The sequence below is a fragment of the Ursus americanus genome, chromosome 5 (assembly GCF_024610735.1).
Source record: "Ursus americanus isolate L20-20 chromosome 5, mUrsAme1.1.p, whole genome shotgun sequence".
NCBI classification, from domain to species: Eukaryota; Metazoa; Chordata; class Mammalia; order Carnivora; family Ursidae; genus Ursus; species Ursus americanus.
This window is the reverse complement of record NC_142131.1, coordinates 71184629-71204465: the sequence shown is the minus strand read 5'-3', so window position 1 is coordinate 71204465 and position 19837 is coordinate 71184629. Positions and strand designations below refer to the sequence as shown.

General features: G+C 39.2%; 1 long non-coding RNA gene across 4 annotated transcripts in view; it reads right to left on the bottom strand.

Annotated features, from left to right (window-relative positions):
- Positions 1 to 19837, bottom strand: part of LOC123790434 (uncharacterized) — a 347714-nt gene that overhangs the window by 265961 nt on the left and 61916 nt on the right. For all 4 annotated transcript variants that reach the window (XR_006779089.2, XR_006779088.2, XR_015724598.1 and 1 more), the window contains one exon: positions 594 to 661. This is a non-coding gene — a long non-coding RNA (uncharacterized LOC123790434). The remainder of the gene's footprint in view (positions 1 to 593; positions 662 to 19837) is intronic.

Here is a 19837-nt window from a genome sequence, read left to right as displayed (position 1 = left end):
TACCCTGACCCCTGGTAGACCCTCTCTGTACTCTCCTATGCCACTATCTTTTGTAGGATACAAAGGTCCTTGGGCGTGTCCTATTAGTCTGTGTCCTCTGGGCCTGGTGCACCTACTACCCCATCTCAGGAGATTAATAACAATCTGTCCAGCTGAATTAAAGCGGATCTACTCAAATTAGTAGTTCCTCCCTAATTCCTGCCTCCCAAGAGTCCCTCTTTGGAAGAAACACACACACACACACACACACACACACACACACACACACACACACACAATGTGGTTGAATAAATGCAGATCCATCTAGTATGCAGTGATCTGGGTCTAGAGTTAATGCATGAGGAAACCTTAAACCCGAGCTTTAGAATTGAGTGGAGACTGACAAATGACATCCCTCGTCCCCACCTGGGCTTTGAACCAATCAGATTCAAACTGGGAATAAGATAAGAATAAGACAGATAGAATCCAAATAGGAATCCACATTTTACTGAGGATAAATTATTATCATTATTATGAAGCTGACATTGTAGAAAACTGACTTACATTTGTGAGTCAATGGGCTTCACAATCCCTAATTCCACAATTCAACTTACACACTCAGTTCTAGGAAGTGCTGACCAGGACAGGATTCCCTCTGGGAGGCGAACTCAGGAGTCTTCCCCTAAAGAAGAAAGAAAGAATGGAATGCCACTCCCCTTAACCTCCTTCTGAGTCACCAATACAATTAAGTCACTCTCCCTCCCTTTGCTGGGGAGAGTAAGTAAGGGTGGGGAAAAGACCACAGAATCCTGGCCCTCAACCTGCTAAGACTCTTGGGTGACTGAGAACCTGAAAGTCATAAGAGAAAGCTTTGGTATGACTGAGGACAGCTGACAGATTATAGCATGGGGTTGAGCACTTAATTATTATAAATTATTTGTTTTTCTGTTGCTCTCTTATGTGTATAACATATATGTTTCACTAACATCAACAACTAAAGATTTTCAGTTTTAACTTTGTGCTGCAAACCCAGAAGAACAAGTATCACGTAAACAGAGTCCTCCGAAAACAGCCCCACTCCTTATTGTGTCATATGACCTTGAAGTAGGCTGTAAGCGCTCTGAAAATACGTTCTTTCACTTCATTGTACTCCCTAGAATATTCTGCATATGGTAACTTATTTATAAATGTTATCCCCTAGTGCATACATGAAGGAAGAAATAGTAAGCAAAAAATAAAAACAGAAACAGAACTCATTGGCTCTTCAACTTGTAACTCAGGGAGGGAGAAAATACAGGCAGCTCAATGAACACACAGGTTGTGCTGTTATCATTCATTCACGCGTCAGTGTGGGGTGCTGGGGAAAGATTTTCCCACAGAAGACCTACAGCATAATCTTTGGATTTAGTTAAGATTCAACTGAGTCTCAGAGGGAAGCCCTAACATCTCTTCTCACAAAGAATACTCAAGCATTTCATTTCTGGGCCTAGGATGGGGCACAAAATATAAAGAATGGAGCCTAGGGGGAGGGCTATGGGGACTGGAGAGTGGGAGAAAAAGGCAGGGCGCCATGAGTCTGGAGACTAGAAGAACAGTCCAGGGCTTTTACCTGTCCTCCTTCCTCCCACCGTTGCTATGTAGGCCAACTCTCCAGCCCCAAATCATGCCCTAGCTCATCACTAGAAACAGGTGGGAAGTCAGAGATGGGGACGATAGGTGGGAGGAGAGAACTTTGCAGAAAAGAGAGGAGAGAGAAAGGGACAGAGGAAGACTGTTGCCTCATAAAGAAAAGGAGACTCCCTGCAGTCAGCCGTGGCTGGGGACGTCTTCCCTACGTGAGCTACAGTCGCTGAGCAAACATGACTGAAGTAAACCTCTTCAAACCAGTATGGATTCTAGCATGTTAGTTATTTGATATCAAAACTAAAAACAAGCTGGGAAGAGTCACCTGACTCAGTTCCAAGGCCATCCTCATCACTTACCACCTGGGAGACTCTGAACAAACTATTTTCTTTTAAAGATTTAATTTCTTTTAAAGATTTTAATTTATTTATTAGAGAGAGAGGGAGCAAGTGAGCAAGCATGAGCTGGGCGAGAAGCAGAGGGAGAAGCAGGCTCTCCACTGAGCAAGGAGCCCGATGTGGGGCTCGATCCCGGAACTCCGGGATCACTACCTGAGTCAAAGGCAGTCGCTTAACGACTGAGCCACCCAGGTGCCCCTGGACAAACTATTTAACCTCTGCCTGGTACACAGCAATAATTAAGTATTTACTCCATGCCATGCAGAGTTCTAAGGCCTTTACATGTATCATCTCATTTGATTCTCAAAAAAATATTCTTAGGAAACAGAGGGCCAAGGAAGTTAAGCATCATGGACACTGACGCCACCCAAATCTCCCTTCACGGAAGGACCTGTTGACCCAGCTGCTAGCAGAGGGCTTTCCACTCCCAGCCACTCAAGGTTACCTCATCAGCAGAATTGCGTTGACTAAGCCACTCCCCTTCTCAGGATGGCCCACCTCCCATAACTGACTGGACACTAAGTAACTTGTCCAAGAGCCCAAGGACCCATGGTGGGGATACAAACCCAAACAGAATGGCCCCTGAGCTCCAGACAGCTCCCCTGCACTACCTCCCACAGTTAGACATTACTACTTCATTGCCCCAAGACTCCTAGCACAGTCTATACACCTCCTCTTATCCCGAGCTTTTCAGTAGCTAGATGGTTCCAGTAGAGATGTTGCCTCCAAATGCCACACAGAATTTGAACCTAACAAGGGAGAGCCATGGAGCACTCTGTCTTTGGGGAGCAGAGCTCATATTAATAGAATCACTGCCAACTTCATCTATCTCCCCCTTTTTGAATTAATTTCAGGGGCATGCCAAGTTGGAGATGCAGCAAGAAGGTAAGATTTCCTGAGCCCCCCAAATGAAGTTTGGAAGGAAAGAAACTGAAATCCACAAAGCAAACTCCCTCTTTAGCTCTGAAAACTGTGACCATTTTTAAATCTGGTGGAACACTGTCTACCCAATCTAGGGAGCGAATGTTTATAAGATCATTTTCTATAATACACAGACCAACACATTTTCCAAATTAGGATTTTCTTCCACTCTATCGGTATCCTCAATTTGAGGAGGGAGCCCAATTTCTGCAATAAAGAAAGCTAAAACTGTCTGATGTTGATTTAAACAACTGTGAGTTCCTAAATATAGCATCTTGTTTTGACTTTGTTTTCTTTCTGCCTCTGCTGTGGGGTTCATAGTCACCTCTTCTACTATTTAACAGTATTTCCTTTACGAACATGTCACAGTCTCTGAATCAAACCTACTTAGCAAGCCAGAGCACCTGATCCACAGAGCATTTCCCCACTTCCCCAACCCCCAACTCCAGTCCTCCCAGTTGCCAGGATAAAGTCATTTCCAAAAACCACGAGAGGATAAATGGAAACCGGTCTTGACCACAGAGAAAGGAGTTGTACCCTCTCCATTTTCTGGCATCGGACTTTCTCTAAGGGTCTAGACCAAGTTCCATAGCTACCAAAGAGCCCCGGGATAATCCAGCCTGGCCCCTTTCATTCCACTTCCCAGTGTGTTGGTAATCAGGATGGGACACCACTGCAAGCCCATCTTAGATCTGTGGCTCTGTGTGAAGTAACATTCAATTGTCACGCTTTGCATTTTCACCTCTCCTGTGATTGTTCTGCTCATGTCAGAGATGTAGCTTTGATGCAGACGTTGCACTGGAGAAAAGAGGAAAAGTAGCAGAAAAGAGGGAGCGGGATTAGTAGCTCAAAAGCTTTGAAAATCTTGATTTCACTGAAATGAAAACATGCCTTATCTACCTTCTTTAGACTTTGCTGATTGTATTAATTCCAGATGAAAAGTAAGTCAGTGGGCGTCATTTTTTTTCTTCTCCCCACTGGTGGAGTTTTTCTACAGGGAGCCTATAAAGGAAAACTGTCTCTCTCCTAGCGTTTCTAGGCAAAGCATTGAAGTACAATCCCACTGAAATCAAAGTGACAGCTAGAAGGCACCCCTAATCACCAGCTCTCTGAATTCTTTTAGGACTTGGATACAACTGTCAATTATCCCGTTCTCTTTGAGACCAGACAAGTAACAGTAAATGCAAGGTCTAAATCAAACTTGCCCCAAAACACAAAACAAAACAAAACAAAACAAAACAAAACAAAACAAAACAAAAAAACCCAAACACCATCGCTATCCTTTCACATCCAACAGCAGTATCCAATGCCAGACCTGAGACCCAATGGTAAACTAAGGAATTAAGAAACGTCACCAAAGCAACTACAAAATAAAATGTGTTAGTAAATGTGTTTAATGCAAAGTCACATAGTCACAATTATCACGTTTTCTAAACCAAAATGAACACATATCCAATACCGGATCCGACCATAAAAATTACTTCAGTAACTCTCTACTGAGTGACTAATGCATGCTAGGCACTGTTGTCCCCACCACAAAGTTGTGAACAAAACAGGCAGATATAAAATTTAATATTCCATAATCAGAAGTGCTATGGGGAAGATGATCACCACTGTCACATCTCTTCCATCCCCTTTGTCACTAAGCCAGAAGAAAATGATAAAAAGTGCTGCAAATTATACTGAGAAACACTTAGGAATTAAGAAATTCTACCAACCCCTTGGGGGGAGGGGCTGGGGGAACCTGAAGGGGCTCACGCTCTTTACTGTCATCTTGCTTCACTGACTGAATGACTGAGCTCATTGTCCACTCCCTCTAGTCTCCTCCTTCAGTGCCAAATCACATTTAAATCATTCTAGGCTGGAGAGAATCTGTACCACTTTTAAATGTCTTACATGGCATTTTAAGGAAATTGGATTCTATTGGGCAAGAAAAGAGGTCTTCATGAAATCATCTGGGCCTGTCCATTGAACTGAGGACCAGAGAGAATAATGAAAAAATGATCAGACAGGAAGAAATGGAGTTGAGTCTCTTCCTCCACCAAGCCTTCAAGGCCAAAGTTATTTCTGTCAGGGAAAATGAGAAAAGAATCACGTGACTTACAAGCCCTGGGAGGGAGATCTTACAGGATGAGACGTAATTGTTCAACATGGTTTTCAGGCAGCTAGAAGGAAGCAGTAAACAGGCATCTATGCTTTTGATATCTTGACACTTAGTGCTACGTGTCTGAATTTTCCTTTTAATGCCCCCCCTTTCCTGTTGGTTGCTGTGGCTTGTAATCAAAGTAGAAGCAAGGGTTAGAGGTTGGAATATGTTTCACTTAGATGATTTATTACTGGGAGAATAGAGAGGAAAAGAAAACTGATTTCTTTTCTCTTTCTCTCTCCATAAATACATTTCCTAAGCATCTTCACCCACTCTGAAGGTTTTATCCATCATCAATGTCTAGCTTTCATCTCAGCATCTAAGTGCATTTTGTAGACGCCACAATAGTACTTAAAACTCAGCAGGGCTAGCAGTTGGTTCATGGTCTTCCCATGCCCTGCAGCTGCTTCTCTTCATGAACCCTGTATCTCATGCACACCACCATCATGTCCAAAGTTACCCACCACTCAAGAAAACTACAACACACAAACAAGCAGTCACCTATAAGAACATTTGAGAACCATTAAAAGACACTGTTGAAATTTAAAAAGATAAAAATAAATGTAAAGACATCCCATGTTCATGGACTGGAAGACTTAATATTGTTAAGATGTCCGTACAACCCAAAGTGATCTATGGATTCAATGCAATCCCTATCAACTGGCAGCCATAAAAGGTGAAAAAGAGAATAAATTAGAGGCCACATTATCATAAAAGAACTTAAAAAAAAAAAAAACTTAAAAGGCTAGGAGACTTGATTGGATGAGAGGGAATGATCAGGAGTGAAAAATGTCCCCTGACCTTGACATGTGAGCCTCTCTAGCCCTTCTCTCCTGATGTGTGACTTTGGGGAGGGGTCAGCTGTTGAAAGAGATTAAGGGAGTACATCTCCACATCTACTTCCTTGCCCCACCCTCAGTTAAAACCATTCTCCTTAGTTGTGCTATTTTTTGCTTTCATTGTAAATGATCTTGTTTTTTTTGTTATCTTCCAAGCTGTCACCAACTCTGCCCGATGGAAAATGTAATAAGCAATTCTCTGTTTCCAGTTATTTATAAATAAGTTGAAAAATGCAATCCTCAGAATTGATGTGTTCAACATGCACTTCAATTCTCTCCACTTTTTTAAACTGAAACCCATGCCCATCTCTAACCACCAACTGAGCTGTTAAATATTCAAGGCTGCACCTGTTCCACATAATGGGGAAAATGCCATAAAATGCCTTAAGAGAAAATGTACCTTTTCAGAGTAATACAGAATATGGAGAACGTTGGGAAACAAACTCCTCCCACCTCAAAGGGAGAAGACATATAAGACTGCACTGTGCTTCCACTAGACAACTTAGCAGGACCTGCACAAATGATTTTGTATGAACAACAAAGGGCTCCCCAAGTATTTCCCTCTTTCCATTGAGTAATATGCCACAAAGCAGCTCTGACCAGGAGAAAAAAGGAGGAATCTATGAGCCAGGGACACTTGAATCTCTGCTTTCATGTAGTTTATTCCTTGTAAGTGACCTCTGCTGCTTGGACTCTATGTGTGGGCACTCATCCTTTACAAGCAAATACAATTGTGAAGCGTTTTCCTCTGTGTATAGTTAGATAATGAATTCTTCCTGTTGCAAAGTGACCTCAAGAGCCCACGACCTCATTTCATTTCAATTTGTGCCAATGAAACGCTTGACAAATTGCTCTTTTTAGAGTCATGTATAACTTTGAGTTTTATTCCTAAGCATTGTTGCTCTTCTGACAAGGACAAATCGGGTTGTAGGATTTGTTCCCTATCCTTTGCAGTGCCAGTGATTACAGAACCAGCTGAGTGGGATCAGCATTGAGTATTTTTCTGTGATTCATTCGCTTTGAGTACAATTACTACAAAAAAATCACAAAGTTCTGGACAGGCTAAAACCACCAAATGGAGATCAAAGTTTACTTTTAAATAAGTAAGCATGCGAAGATTCATACACATGAAGAGTACTTTTTCAAGCGTGTTCTTGAAATGCTAGCCATTCCTTATTCTCTAATACAAATAATTTCACATTTCTAGTCAGACCTTTTGTTCTGTGAGAGACGTAAGCAGAACAATGTTTCTGCTGGTGCTCTTGGCAAACACCGAAGCTCTCCTGCTGGAATTCTGTCATCTCTTTTTTGAACACAGGTGATAAACCAAATTTGCACATTGTTGATCTAAAACCCAAGTCTTTAACCTGAGCATAATGAAATCACATTAGGAGACATGCCTGTCCAAACACTACAGTAACTGCGCCAGGGCTGCTCGGAATAGCTGCCATTTGCTCATCTCTCCTCAGGCTGAAATTATTTGAGCTTCACCTGTTTCCATCTCAAATTATCCTATAATTGCCTTTTCATATTATAGGGTTATACCAAAAGTAGCAACTGTACCAACTGGCTCCCAGACATCAGGGACATGGAATTGGCTGTTCCTTTTTCCTCACCTCATATGCTCTGATAAGTGTTCACAGAATTATCTAAGGAAAGAAAAGTTTGCCTTAAATCTAGAAATGTGCCAAAGGAATCATCTAGCACATTCTTCAATACGAAGTGCTCCTCAAAGACACAAAGCTTTACTTTTAAAAACTGCCAAGTTATTTGTTGTTTAGAAAACATACCTGCATAATTTGCTTCTTACTTTCCAAGGGGAACACCAAAATTACATAATGAGCATTATTTTGAATATTCCCATCTAAATTATTTGAAAATTAAAAGCTACTTCCAAACTTCCCAAAATTGACTTGGAAAAAACCCTCATGCATTATCCTAGGGTGTGTCTGTCTCCAAATTAAAAAAAATTAATACCTACTTTGTTTTCTTCATAAAATACTGTTTAAGAATTAAATTGTGCTGGTTGGAGGATAGATCAAATAGGTAATGGGGATTAAGGAGTGCACTTGTTGTGATGAGCTCCGGGTGTTGCATGGAAGGGTTGAATCACTATATTGTACACCTGAAACTATGACTATATTGTATGTTAATTGGAATTTAAATAAAAACTTTTTAAAAAGAAGCAAATTGTGAGCCCCTTTCCAAATAGGAAAAATGATTTAAACTCTTATTTAAAAATGATCTCTGTAGTTGTATTGTTTATTAAGTATAGTCTTTTAAACTGATGGTTGCAGTTTTCAGAGAGCCAGGAAATGACAGGAACAATTAGCATGGGATCAACAATCCTCAACCTTGACACCTTCAAGTCCCATGACCTGCGGCAAACATTTGGCCTCTCTGAACTTGAATTCTCTCATCTTTAAACATGGGAATAACTGGATTTAATTTCCAACAGTATGGTGGGACAGATACTATGAACAGCTCTCCCACTGACAAAATTAAAAAACACTGAATAATATTATTAAAAAACAAACAAACAAAAAATCTTTTAAATTTCATCACTGACTTGGCAAGCAAATAAGGACTCTTCAGAGCAGGAAAAAAGAAGTTAAAGCTGGAATTGAGAGAGATGAATGGAACTCTGAGGAAGATTTTCACCCTGAGGTCATCAAATTAACCCTATGATCTTAAGCCTCAGTTTTGAAAGAAGAAAGAAAACAGTCCTAGAGCTACCCTAGAGCTGTTTAATGGGAGACATCTACATAAGTTGGACTCCATAGGCCTATTTAAGAGTAAAATAGAAATAAACATTCCTTTCAGAAGGGGACAGAAAAGGAATTTAACATTCTCAATCTGGACATTGGTCTCCTCTGTTATTTCATTACTACCACCAGCAACTGCACATGCTTCTTATCTGAGTTCTAACACTACATTTGTGATCCAAAAAACATCAACCTAATTACTTAACTTCCTACCTAAGTAGTGTCATTAAACATCCATCAAAAACAAACACAAATTCTATTTGGAGAGATGTGCATTTCTCTCAGACTACAAAAATCCCATCAAATAACTTTCTGAGGAATATAAGCTCACAATCCATAGAATAATATCACAAAACACACAAAGAACCAAGAACTACAAGAAATCAGACCTATAAAGATCTTACACACTAAAATTATCAAGTTTGGATTATAAAATAAGTATGTTTAACAAATTTCAAGATATAAAAGAGAATACTTAATATATGAGAAGAAAGCAGATATAAAATAAGTGAAGCAAATTTGAAAAAATAAAACTTTGAGAATAAAAATTCTAATTCATCAAATTTTAAAATCAATGACAAATTAGACATAGATGAAGAGAGAATTTGCAAACTAGAAGACAGATTTAAAGATATTCACAATGCAGCACAGACAAAATAATCCCAAAGAGTAAGTCAGAGGTTAAAAATCACAGAGGATAGAATGAAAAAGTCTACCATATTCTAAGATATCCAGTAGGAAAGAAAGAATGAATGAAAGGGATAAAATACATAAAAAGAGAGAATGACTGAGAGTCTTCCAGAATTGAAGTAAGACAATAAATGAGACTCAGGAAATGAAGTTAATGTTCGAAGGGATAAGTTTTTAAAATCCAAATTTAAACATATCATGGGGAAATTTGAATATATTAAAGAAAAACAATATATTAAAATAAGTCAAAGAGAAAATACAAATTACCTACAGAGAACCTCACATCACATTGATGGCAGATTCCTCAATACCAATAATGGAAGCCAGAAGAGAGTGGAACAGTATCTTTAAAATTCTAAGAGAACAGAACTGCAAACAAAGATGGTACAGCGAATCCCCTTTAAAAAAAATCAAGGGTGAAACACAGATACTTTAGGACAAATAAAAACTTAGTTTAACTATACAGACCCCTCTAAAAGGAAATTTTAAAGGATGCACTCCAGGCAGAAAGAAAAAACAAAACTGTTAGGAAGATCAAATGTGTAAAATGTAAGAGTACAAAAAAGTATATATGTGGACAAATCTCAACAACTATATAAAAAAACAATATTATCTAAATTGAAAATAAAAAACTAAAATATAGTCCAACAAAGGAATATAAACCAGATGGGAAATAAAGCCAAAATTGAAGTATCCTCAGGTTCATGTATTCATCTGGAGAGTAAAGATACTCACTGTAGGCAACAGTAAGCATGTATATTCATTGACCTACTAAAACAAATAGACCGTATAATTTTCAAACAAGAATATGAAGGGGGAGGGGCGCCTGGGTGGCTCAGTCATTAAGCGTCTGCCTTCGGCTCGGGGCTTGATCCCGACGTTATGGGATCGAGCCCTGCATCAGGCTCCTCTGCTGGGAGTCTGCTTCTTCCTCTCCCACTTCCCCTGCTTGTGTTCCCTCTCTCTCTGGCTGTTTCTCTGTCAAATAAATAAATAAAATCTTTAAAAAAAAAAAGAATATGAAGGGGGAAAGTGAAAGAAGGAAAGAAAGTGAAAAGAAGAAAAGAAAAGAAGAAAAAAGAAAAAAAAAGAAATACACAAAATGCAGGGCAAATAGAAAGCATAAAGCAAATTGGTAGAAATAAAAACAGAGCATTTATTATCACAAAGCATTTACTCAGGGCATATTCTCTAATCATGATGCTATCATGTTACATATCAACAACAGAGTGATAAATAGAAAAACTGCACAGGTGTGAAAATTTAAAAACACACTTTTAAATAACATGTAAGTTAAAAATAAATCACAAAATGTTTAAATCACTATATATCAAAATAGTGCATATCAAAATATGTACGATAAAGCTAAAAGATACTTAAACTAGGATTGTATAGCTTCAAGAGTTCACATAAGAAAAGAAGAAAAGCTAAAAAAAAAGAAAAAGAAAAAAGATAAGCTGAAAATTAATGAATTAATAAGCATCTAATTTAAGATTTGGTAAAAAGAATTCTTTTTTTTTTTTAAAGATTTTATTTATTTATTCAACAGAGAGAGAGAGACAGCCAGCGAGAGAGGGAACACAAGCAGGGGGAGTGGGAGAGGAAGAAGCAGGCTCATAGCAGAGGAGCCTGATGTGGGGCTCGATCCCAGAATGCCGGGATCACGCCCTGAGCTGAAGGCAGACACTTAACCGCTGTGCCACCCAGGCGCCCCTGGTAAAAAGAATTCTAATCACACTCCAAAAAATAAAAAAATAGATAGAAGAAAAAATAAACAAACAAAATAAAAAACATAAAATCAACATAGCCAAAACTGATTCTTAGAAAAGACAAAATAGATAAATATCTGACATGGTTCATCATAAAAAAGAAAGAGAAAGTACAAATAATAGTAACCCAAATGAAAAGGGAGATATAGCACCCAGCAAAATTATAAAAGAATACTTTTATTAAAAAGCTCTTTTATAATACTATAAAAAATGTGCAGACATAGGTAAAACTGTTAAATTCCTAGAAAAACATGTAAACACACCAAATTGACTCCAAACTATGTAGAAAATCTGATTTCCCACAGCCATTAAATAAGTTAAATCAGTAGATTAAAATATCCCAAGAGCATTCAGGACAACATCTCATATCACAGATGAAGAAGCTCACGTAGGGGCTTCACCACTGGCCTGAGGTCAGCAGTTATGGCAGCGCCACGACTAGACCCCACATATCCAGACGCGTGTACTAAGTATTGGGTTAGTGCATTGCGTGTGTTTCATGAATTTGAGCTGAAAGAAATGTCTGCCTTCAACAATGCTCACTGGGAAGATTTTCTGAAACATAACATCACTAAGTCCCTATGGGGTATGGCAAAGGAATGAGAATGCCCACCTGGAACCCCAGACAAATAGCTATGGTGGACCACACAGTAGGGTTGCCCATTAACCTTGCCTCGGTTGAGCCACTTGGGAAATTTTTCTCATGTGTCTTTTTTCTACTTGTGTTTTGTTTAAGGAGACTCACTGTGGAAATTCTTTCCCTTAGGGACCTATCACTTTTAAAGAGGTTTTCATAAAGGATGCTAAATAATCTGACTATGAAAAAAATCTCCTAAGAAAACACCAGATAGATAAATTTACAGGTAAGTTATTTTAAAAATTACATCCTGATATAAACTCTGCCAGAATACAGAAAAAGAGGAAAAACTTAACCAGTACATTTAATGAGTCTAGCAAAAACCTCGATGACAAAAGCAGAAAAGGACAGTACACCTAAGGAATGTCAATTTCACTCATAACTGTAGATGATAAAAATCTAAAATAAGGATAATAATTAATAAAATCCACCAATGTATAATGATGTGATAATAATGAAAAATTTGAGTTTATCCCAGACATGCAAGTTTGGTTTAATATAAGAAAAACTAATTAATATAATTCATTACATGGGCAGAGTAAAAGGAAAAAAAAAAATCATGTTATTACAAGATGAGTTCCCCAAAAGCAGACATGGCAGTGCAGACTCCGCAAAACCTTGGCCGACCAGCAGTTATCCCACATCAGAGGGAACTGGGCCTTCATCCCTCGCTTTGCTCAGTCACTAGACACAAGCTGCCCTGGAAAGGGGGTGCGCCTGGGCCAGGAGGCTGTATAAAATCTGACAGAGGTCCTCTGCTGCCTGCATGGCCTTACCTAGAGAAGAAGGCCTTCTGTGAGGGTGACTCTGGCAACACCTCTTCATATCTAACACACACCTCCGTAGATGAAGAAAAAAACCTCCCATATAATTCAACATCTCTTTGTCATCAAGAAAATTTAATCAAAGCAAATGGAGGGAAACTTCCTGAATATGATAAAAAGAACCTACCCAAAGCCCACAAAAAAGCATTGTATATAACAGCAAAACTGAAAACAATTCCATTAAAATCAAGAATAATACAAAGATACCCATTATCTCCATTATTATTTTCCTTATCATAATGTGCTAGAGGTCCCAGTCAGCACATTATGATAAGGAAAATAAATAGATAAGGACTGGAAAAGAAGAAACAGTCTGTCATTATTTACAGATAATTTCATTTTCCATGTATAAAACCCAAGAGAATCAGATGAATTATTAGTTTAGCAAAGTAGCTAGACAGAAATCAATATATACAATTCTACCATTTTACTTTATACACGTTTAAAAAAAAAACATTTAATTAATGTGCTTTTAAGACCATTTAAAATAGCATTTACAATAGCAACAAAAATATAAAGTTCCTAGAAATAAATGTAATCTAAGATATGTGAGCACCTTATGTGTAAAAAAGTAAAACATTATTAAATGAAATTAAAGATGTAAGTCAATAGAAGACTGTAATATTTCACTATCAGAAAGACTTGAAATCATAAAGAAATAAACTCTTAAATAGGTCTGAGAAAAATTAATTCCAATAAAAATCCAGGCTTTTTGCAAAACATTATGAGCTAGTTCTAAAATTTACATAAAAAGACAGAGATCAAAAGTAGCCAAGACATTCCTGAAGAATAATGTAAAGGGATGTCTGTCAGATATCAATACGTATTACCAAAGGAGAAAATATGACCTTGAAACCAAAAAGATTTCTTTAAAAAGACAGACACTAATACACAATCGCGCACACATACACAAAAGCACAATTCATTAAAAAATTAATGGATCGGATTAAATTAAAATTAAGAACTTCAGGCCAAAAGATACCATAAAAAAAAATAAAAAGATAAGCTACAAACTGAAAGAAAATTTTTAACACATAGAACTGACCAAGGATTCATATCCAGAATATATAAAAAACTCCAAAATCAACAAGAAAAACACAAGAAGTGGGAAAACTGGCAAAAGACAGGAGCAGTCACTTTACAGAGGAAACACAAACATCGGAAAAGATGCTCAGCCTGAACCCTATTAAATGCAGATCAGAACCACACACAAAAAATACTATTTTAGGCCCATCAGATAGGCAAAAATTAAAATGTCTAAAAATGTCAAAAGTTAGCAAATATTTAAAGCAATAGAAATTTACACACTGCTAGTGGAAGTGTAAATGTGTGCAATTGCTCTGGGAGATAATTTGGCATTATTGCAGACATGTATATTGCATATATGCATATCCTACAATCCTAAGTACCTACATACAGTTCTCATCTAGCAAGTTACAGCAAGAGACCTGTATAGTAAGTCATAATAACATTTTTTGTAACAGGGAAGAAAAAGGAAATTAGTCCCTCTAGTCATACCAGTAGAAAAGCAGACAAATTGGAAAATTTTTAATCAATAAAATGCTGTAGAAATAGTACTAGCAATAGGAAATAAATAATTACAGGTATGCCCACCAGCATAGATAAATCTCCAAAAACTACAAAACTCATCAAAACCACAAGTCAAGAAAACTACATAAGGTTTAATTTCTTATACATAAAATTCAAAACTTGTCACATTCAACAACAAAGTTTTACATATGGAAACAAAACAAAAGAATAACAAATTCAAAATTGAGCATGTCAGTTTCCTCGGAAAGGCCAGGGAAAGGTGGGTGGGACACACAGGGCCTTTGAAAGTACTGAAACATTTCATATCTTAAGCTGAGTAGTACTCACATATGTGTGCTTTGGTGTTACTTTTAATACCTTCCATGTATATTGTAGTATTCCTTGGTATCTTCTCAGTATTTAATACAATTATTTATATGGGGTTAATAACACTTAGCTACCTACATGTCGGGATACCATGGCATTGTCTGATGATGGTGGAATGTTGTAATCTGCTAATTCAATCATATGTAAAAATGGTGAATATATAAAAACACACATCTCATGTTAGATGTACAATACTAATAATGTGTCTTATCATTTCTAATGCTTGGACCATGAGCCAGGAGAGCTTTGGTCAGGAAATGGAAGAATGGATTAAAAGGGGAGAGAGAGGCCCGGCCATTGGAGAAATGAAGAAATGTGAGCACAAGAGACAAGTGGAGAGAAGCGTGCTGAGTTCTGGAACAGTTAGAGGCTCTGAGTTCTAGAAGGAGAAGAACCCACTCAGATGAAAAATCAGCCACTCAGGAAATGCCCCAGCGTGGTTCCCTGACAGCCAGGTTCGAGGCCCGGGAACCTACGGGAGTGACCCTGCAGAGGGAGAATAATTTGGGTAGACCAGCAGTACAACAGGAAAAAGCTAAAAAGTTGGGCGATGCACAGCATCAGGGAGGAGAAAAGCATAAGAAGCTAGAAAAGGCCAGGGTGGTGTACAGAGCTCTCCTACATTAAATGTCTGTGGCACCTTCAATCAACAAGTGTCACATAGCCACGTGAGAAAGGAAAACAGGAAAATATTAAGGGTAGTTTCTCAGGCTATTGTCGGAGAAAGCAAAAAACAGAGGCAGCACACCAGTGACCTTGGCCCACAGATGTGTTCTGGTTGATCTGCTCTCAAGGTGCTGTGTGTGTGTGTTGTTGTTGTTGTTGTTTTTTTTAATTTGGATTAGTCACCAACATTTAAAACCCAGATTTCTAATTTGAGTGGAAACCAGAGGTATGGCAACACAGGGCCCGGAGGAGGAAAGGCCAACAGTCAGCTGGACTGGAGTAGCACTGCCTGCTTCAGTGCTGGCAGAGCCCTACGGCTCACTGACACCCAGGTGACACCACTCGCTCGGGGGTCCCTGCTGCTCCCTGTCAGTGTGTGACTTTGGTGACCTCATCTATACCTTTGGGGAAACAATGGAGATGACTGTAAGTGCAAAAATGAGTCTCGCGGGTGGGTGCTTGGAAGGTGGGTGAGCAGCCTTTCACCCTAAAAATGGGAGAGATAGGAACAGGCTCTCTTAGAATTCTTCCAGCTCATCTTACAGTTTTAATTTTATGTGCATACATTTATCATTTCCACTCCACTGAAAGCAATAAGACAAGACTATGTGGTTACAGAACAGTTTCACTTTGAGATATTCAATGACCCTTTTATAAGTTTCATTTTTCTTGTTATAGTTTGTTTCGACCTTACTAACATCCAACGTGAGCAGCTGCTCTTTGGGGATGCTGTCACGGATGACCACGAGCTGGGGACCAGACACAAGGAAACAATTCAGTGCACCTGTGATCTACTTGGGAACAAAAGGCACTTCTAGCCCAGCCTAGCAGGCAGGTACAAAGAACAAGGAGGTTCTGGGGTAAAAACAGAGGACAGAGCAGGATCTAGGACTACCCTCACCCACAAACTAAATTCTCCATGGTTCCACATTAGGCACTTACAAAAATTCCAAAAATTTGTCTCATCGCTCATTATATTAAGGCAAGAAAGTATGTAGAGCATCTTAGTCTAGAGAAGTATCAGGATCAGGTGGCATTTCTGGAAGTTGAAAGGATGTTCTTACTGGAAACCAGCAACAGCATGATTGGAGGGCTATTAACAGGAAGAGAGAACCATATTAAGAATCAGAAAATCGAAACTCTATTCTAGATCCAGCTCTGCCACTGCATAGCCATGTGATCTTGGGCAAGTCACTTCACCTCTCCGAACCTCAGTTTAAACATCCATAAGATGAGAATAAGAGAAATTGAGCCATGTACCTGCCAGGGTTGTTGGAGGATCTGATAAAATAAAGCATGAGAACACATTTCAGAAGGATGTAAAATGCTTCACTCGTGTAGAAGAATATTAGTACATCACTTCAGATGATACTTGCTCTCATGCCAACTTCACTTAGGTTGCTTAATAGGAAAGCATACAGCAGGTACAGAAAAAAGCCGACATCAATTGTCTCGGGGAAGACTGTAGTCATAAAATAGGCGTGATAGTTAGTTTTCTATGTCAACCTCACTGGCCACAGGATGTCCAGATTAAACATTATTTCTCGGTGTGTCTGTAAGGGTATTTCAGGATGAGATTAACATTTGAATAGGTGGACTCGATAAAGTAGATTGCACTCCCCCATGTGGGTGGGCATCATCCAAATCACTGAGGGCCTAAACAGAACAAGAGGCAGAAGGAGGAGGAATTCATCCCTTTTTTGCCCTGCCTCACTGCTTGCATTGGGACATCTCTTCTGCCGTGGGACTGGGATTTACACCATTGGCTCCCTGGTTCTCATGTCTTCGGACACAGACTGAACTGTACCGCCAGCTTTCCTGAGTCCCCGGGTTGCAGATGGCAGATGGAAGGACTTCTCAGCCCCCGTAACGACACAAGCCAATTCTGCATAATCAATCTCTCTTCCCCCCACTCAGTCTCATATCTATCTGTATACACACACACATCCTATTTTATATGTATATCCTGTTAGTTCTGTTTCTCTGATGAACCTTGACTAATGCAATGGGCAACACCCAAACCCTGAGTTATCTGTTCAAAACAGATCAAAAGAGAGCAGAACTAGACGTCATTCTTCTGAAGTGGTCTTGGCTGGCAATGAGTGTTTATAGCTTCAGCAACTCAGAGCAAGGCAGGCCTCCTGCCGTTCCCCATTTCCTACCACATTAAAGCCCAGGATTACACATCCACTAAATATCATGCAAAGTGTTTCTGAAAAAAAAGTATTGGTTCTATTCCTCTGAATTAGATCGCTTGTGTTTTGAAAATTTTACAAGTTCCAGTTTAGACGTGGAGCCAATAGTAGACACATACCTCATCTGAAACCTTCAACGAGCATTTCAGAAGTCCTCAGAACAACGATGACTCTTTTTTTTTTTTAAGATTTTATTTATTTATTTGAGAGAGAGAGAGCAAAAGAGTGCATGGGGGGGGCAGAAGGAGAAGCAGACTCCCCGCTGAGCAGGGAGCCCCATGAAGGACTCGATCCCAGGACCCCGGGATCATGACCTGAGTTGAAGGCAGATGCTTAACCAAATGAGCCATCTAGGCGTCCCACAACTGTGACTCTAAGTCAGGCAACGCGGTTTCTAGCTAGACTAGACCTCAGTAAGAATCATCAACTGAAAATAAAAGAATAAAAGAAAGATGCTTCCTATTCAGATGCTGGCTTTCCAAGTATTAGGTGCTCTGGCCAAGATATTTTAAGTGCTTTGATTAAAACACTGACAAACACAAAAATTTTAAATGACCCCTATTCTCAAGTCTTTGTTGCATAACTGAATTTTTAAATATTTTATTATTTAATATTTTGATATATGCAAAAGAATACATCTGAAACATACAGACGCTCTGGAGCATTATAATAAAAAGAGCACACATTAGCCTGATATCCAATTTAAGAACTAGAACTTGTTTTAGTCATAGGAGGAGAGGGAATAAAAATAATGATTCAGGACCTTGCAATTCCTAAAGGCCATCACTGCAAAGATGAGAATGCTGGGCAAATCCTCAAGTGGGTGAAAATTGTTTTCTCACACTCACTTTACTTTTCTTGATCCTTTCCAGGCGTATATGAGTTTTAAAATACAAATGGCTGGGACGCCTGGGTCGCACAGCGGTTGGGTGTCTGCCTTTGGCTCAGGGTGTGATCCCGGCATTACGGGATCGAGCCCCACATCAGGCTCCTCCGCTATGAGCCTGCTTCTTCCTCTCCCACTCCCCCTGCTTGTGTTCCCTCTCTCGCTGGCTGTCTCTATCTCTGTCGAATAAATAAATAAAATCTTTAAAAAAATAATAATAAAATAAAATACAAATGGCTAGATGAAGAAATGCCTAAATCAAAGGAAGGCTCTCTATTGACAGCACTCCGACACCAGTAACGGACCAGGTGGTGAGAAACCTTTGCAGAAGAAACCTTCTTATACAGAAGCAACTGCCACCTTCATCTATTAAGAAAACCAATAAATAAGAACTTTGTGGGCAAAAACTCTACTGGTAACACAACTCTAAAATTCAGGTATCTTCAAGTTCAAACATGATGAACTGAGAGCCCAGCTAAACACAGACAACTCAGTCAAGTACTGTACATTCCCCTTATCAGCAGGCAGTATGTTCCAAAATGCCCAGTGCATGCCTGAAACCCTGGATAGGACTGAGCCCTACCTATCCCATGTTGTTTCCTATATGCACATACCTGTGATGAAGTTTAATTTATAAATTAGGCACAGTAAGAGATTAATTACGATAACTAATAATAAAATAGAACAATACAATAATATATTGTAATAAAAGTCATGCGAATGAGAGAGAAGAAGGACTGTCTCACCCGCTCAAAATACCGTACCACACTGTACTCCCCTTTCTCCTTATGATGGTATGAGATGATACAATGTCTCCGTGATGAGAAGAAGTGAGGTGAACGAAACGGGCATTGTATTGGGGCATTTGGCTACAATTATCGACCTTCTGATCATACATCAGAGAGAATCATCTGCTTCCAGATAACGGCTGAGGGTAACTGAAACAGCAGAGAGCAAAATCGCAGATAAGGGTCTACTGTATTATAAAATCTTGATTTGCAAACTACTCTCCAAAAGAGAGAAGTTAACACAGGGCTACAAGCTGCAGTAAGTTACAGAGAGAGAATACTCACACCCAACCCTGACTCTGCTTCTACACATTGTCAGTCTGCTGCTCAGCTGTGGATAGCAACACACTTAGGTCTTTTCTTAAAGTGAACCCTTCTAGGTCATATGCGTTGCTCTGAGTGGCTCTCCTACCCTTAACTGTTTCACCCGTTCTAGCCCCACATAAAGGAGACACCAGTGGACTCCATTATAGCCTGTCAGCACGCAGATCGGAGTGCAGCAGAAGATCCAATAGGCTGCAGGCAAAACTCGACCTGCATGACCTTGGGAAATTTATCACGCTTGTGCACTTTTCAATTTCCTCCTCAGAAACATTAGAGAACAGGACTAGATAAATTCTTAAGCCCATTCCAATCCCCAAATTCTGAAACTGCCTTTGATTCTAACATTTAATCTTTTTGTTAAAAGAAATGATTTTGTGCTCGCCTGAAATCTTAGAGGAAAAGTTTCCCACCGTGTCTGCCTTGCAATCTATTCTAATTTAATCCTTCTCTTTCCTAAATTCCAAGGGGTC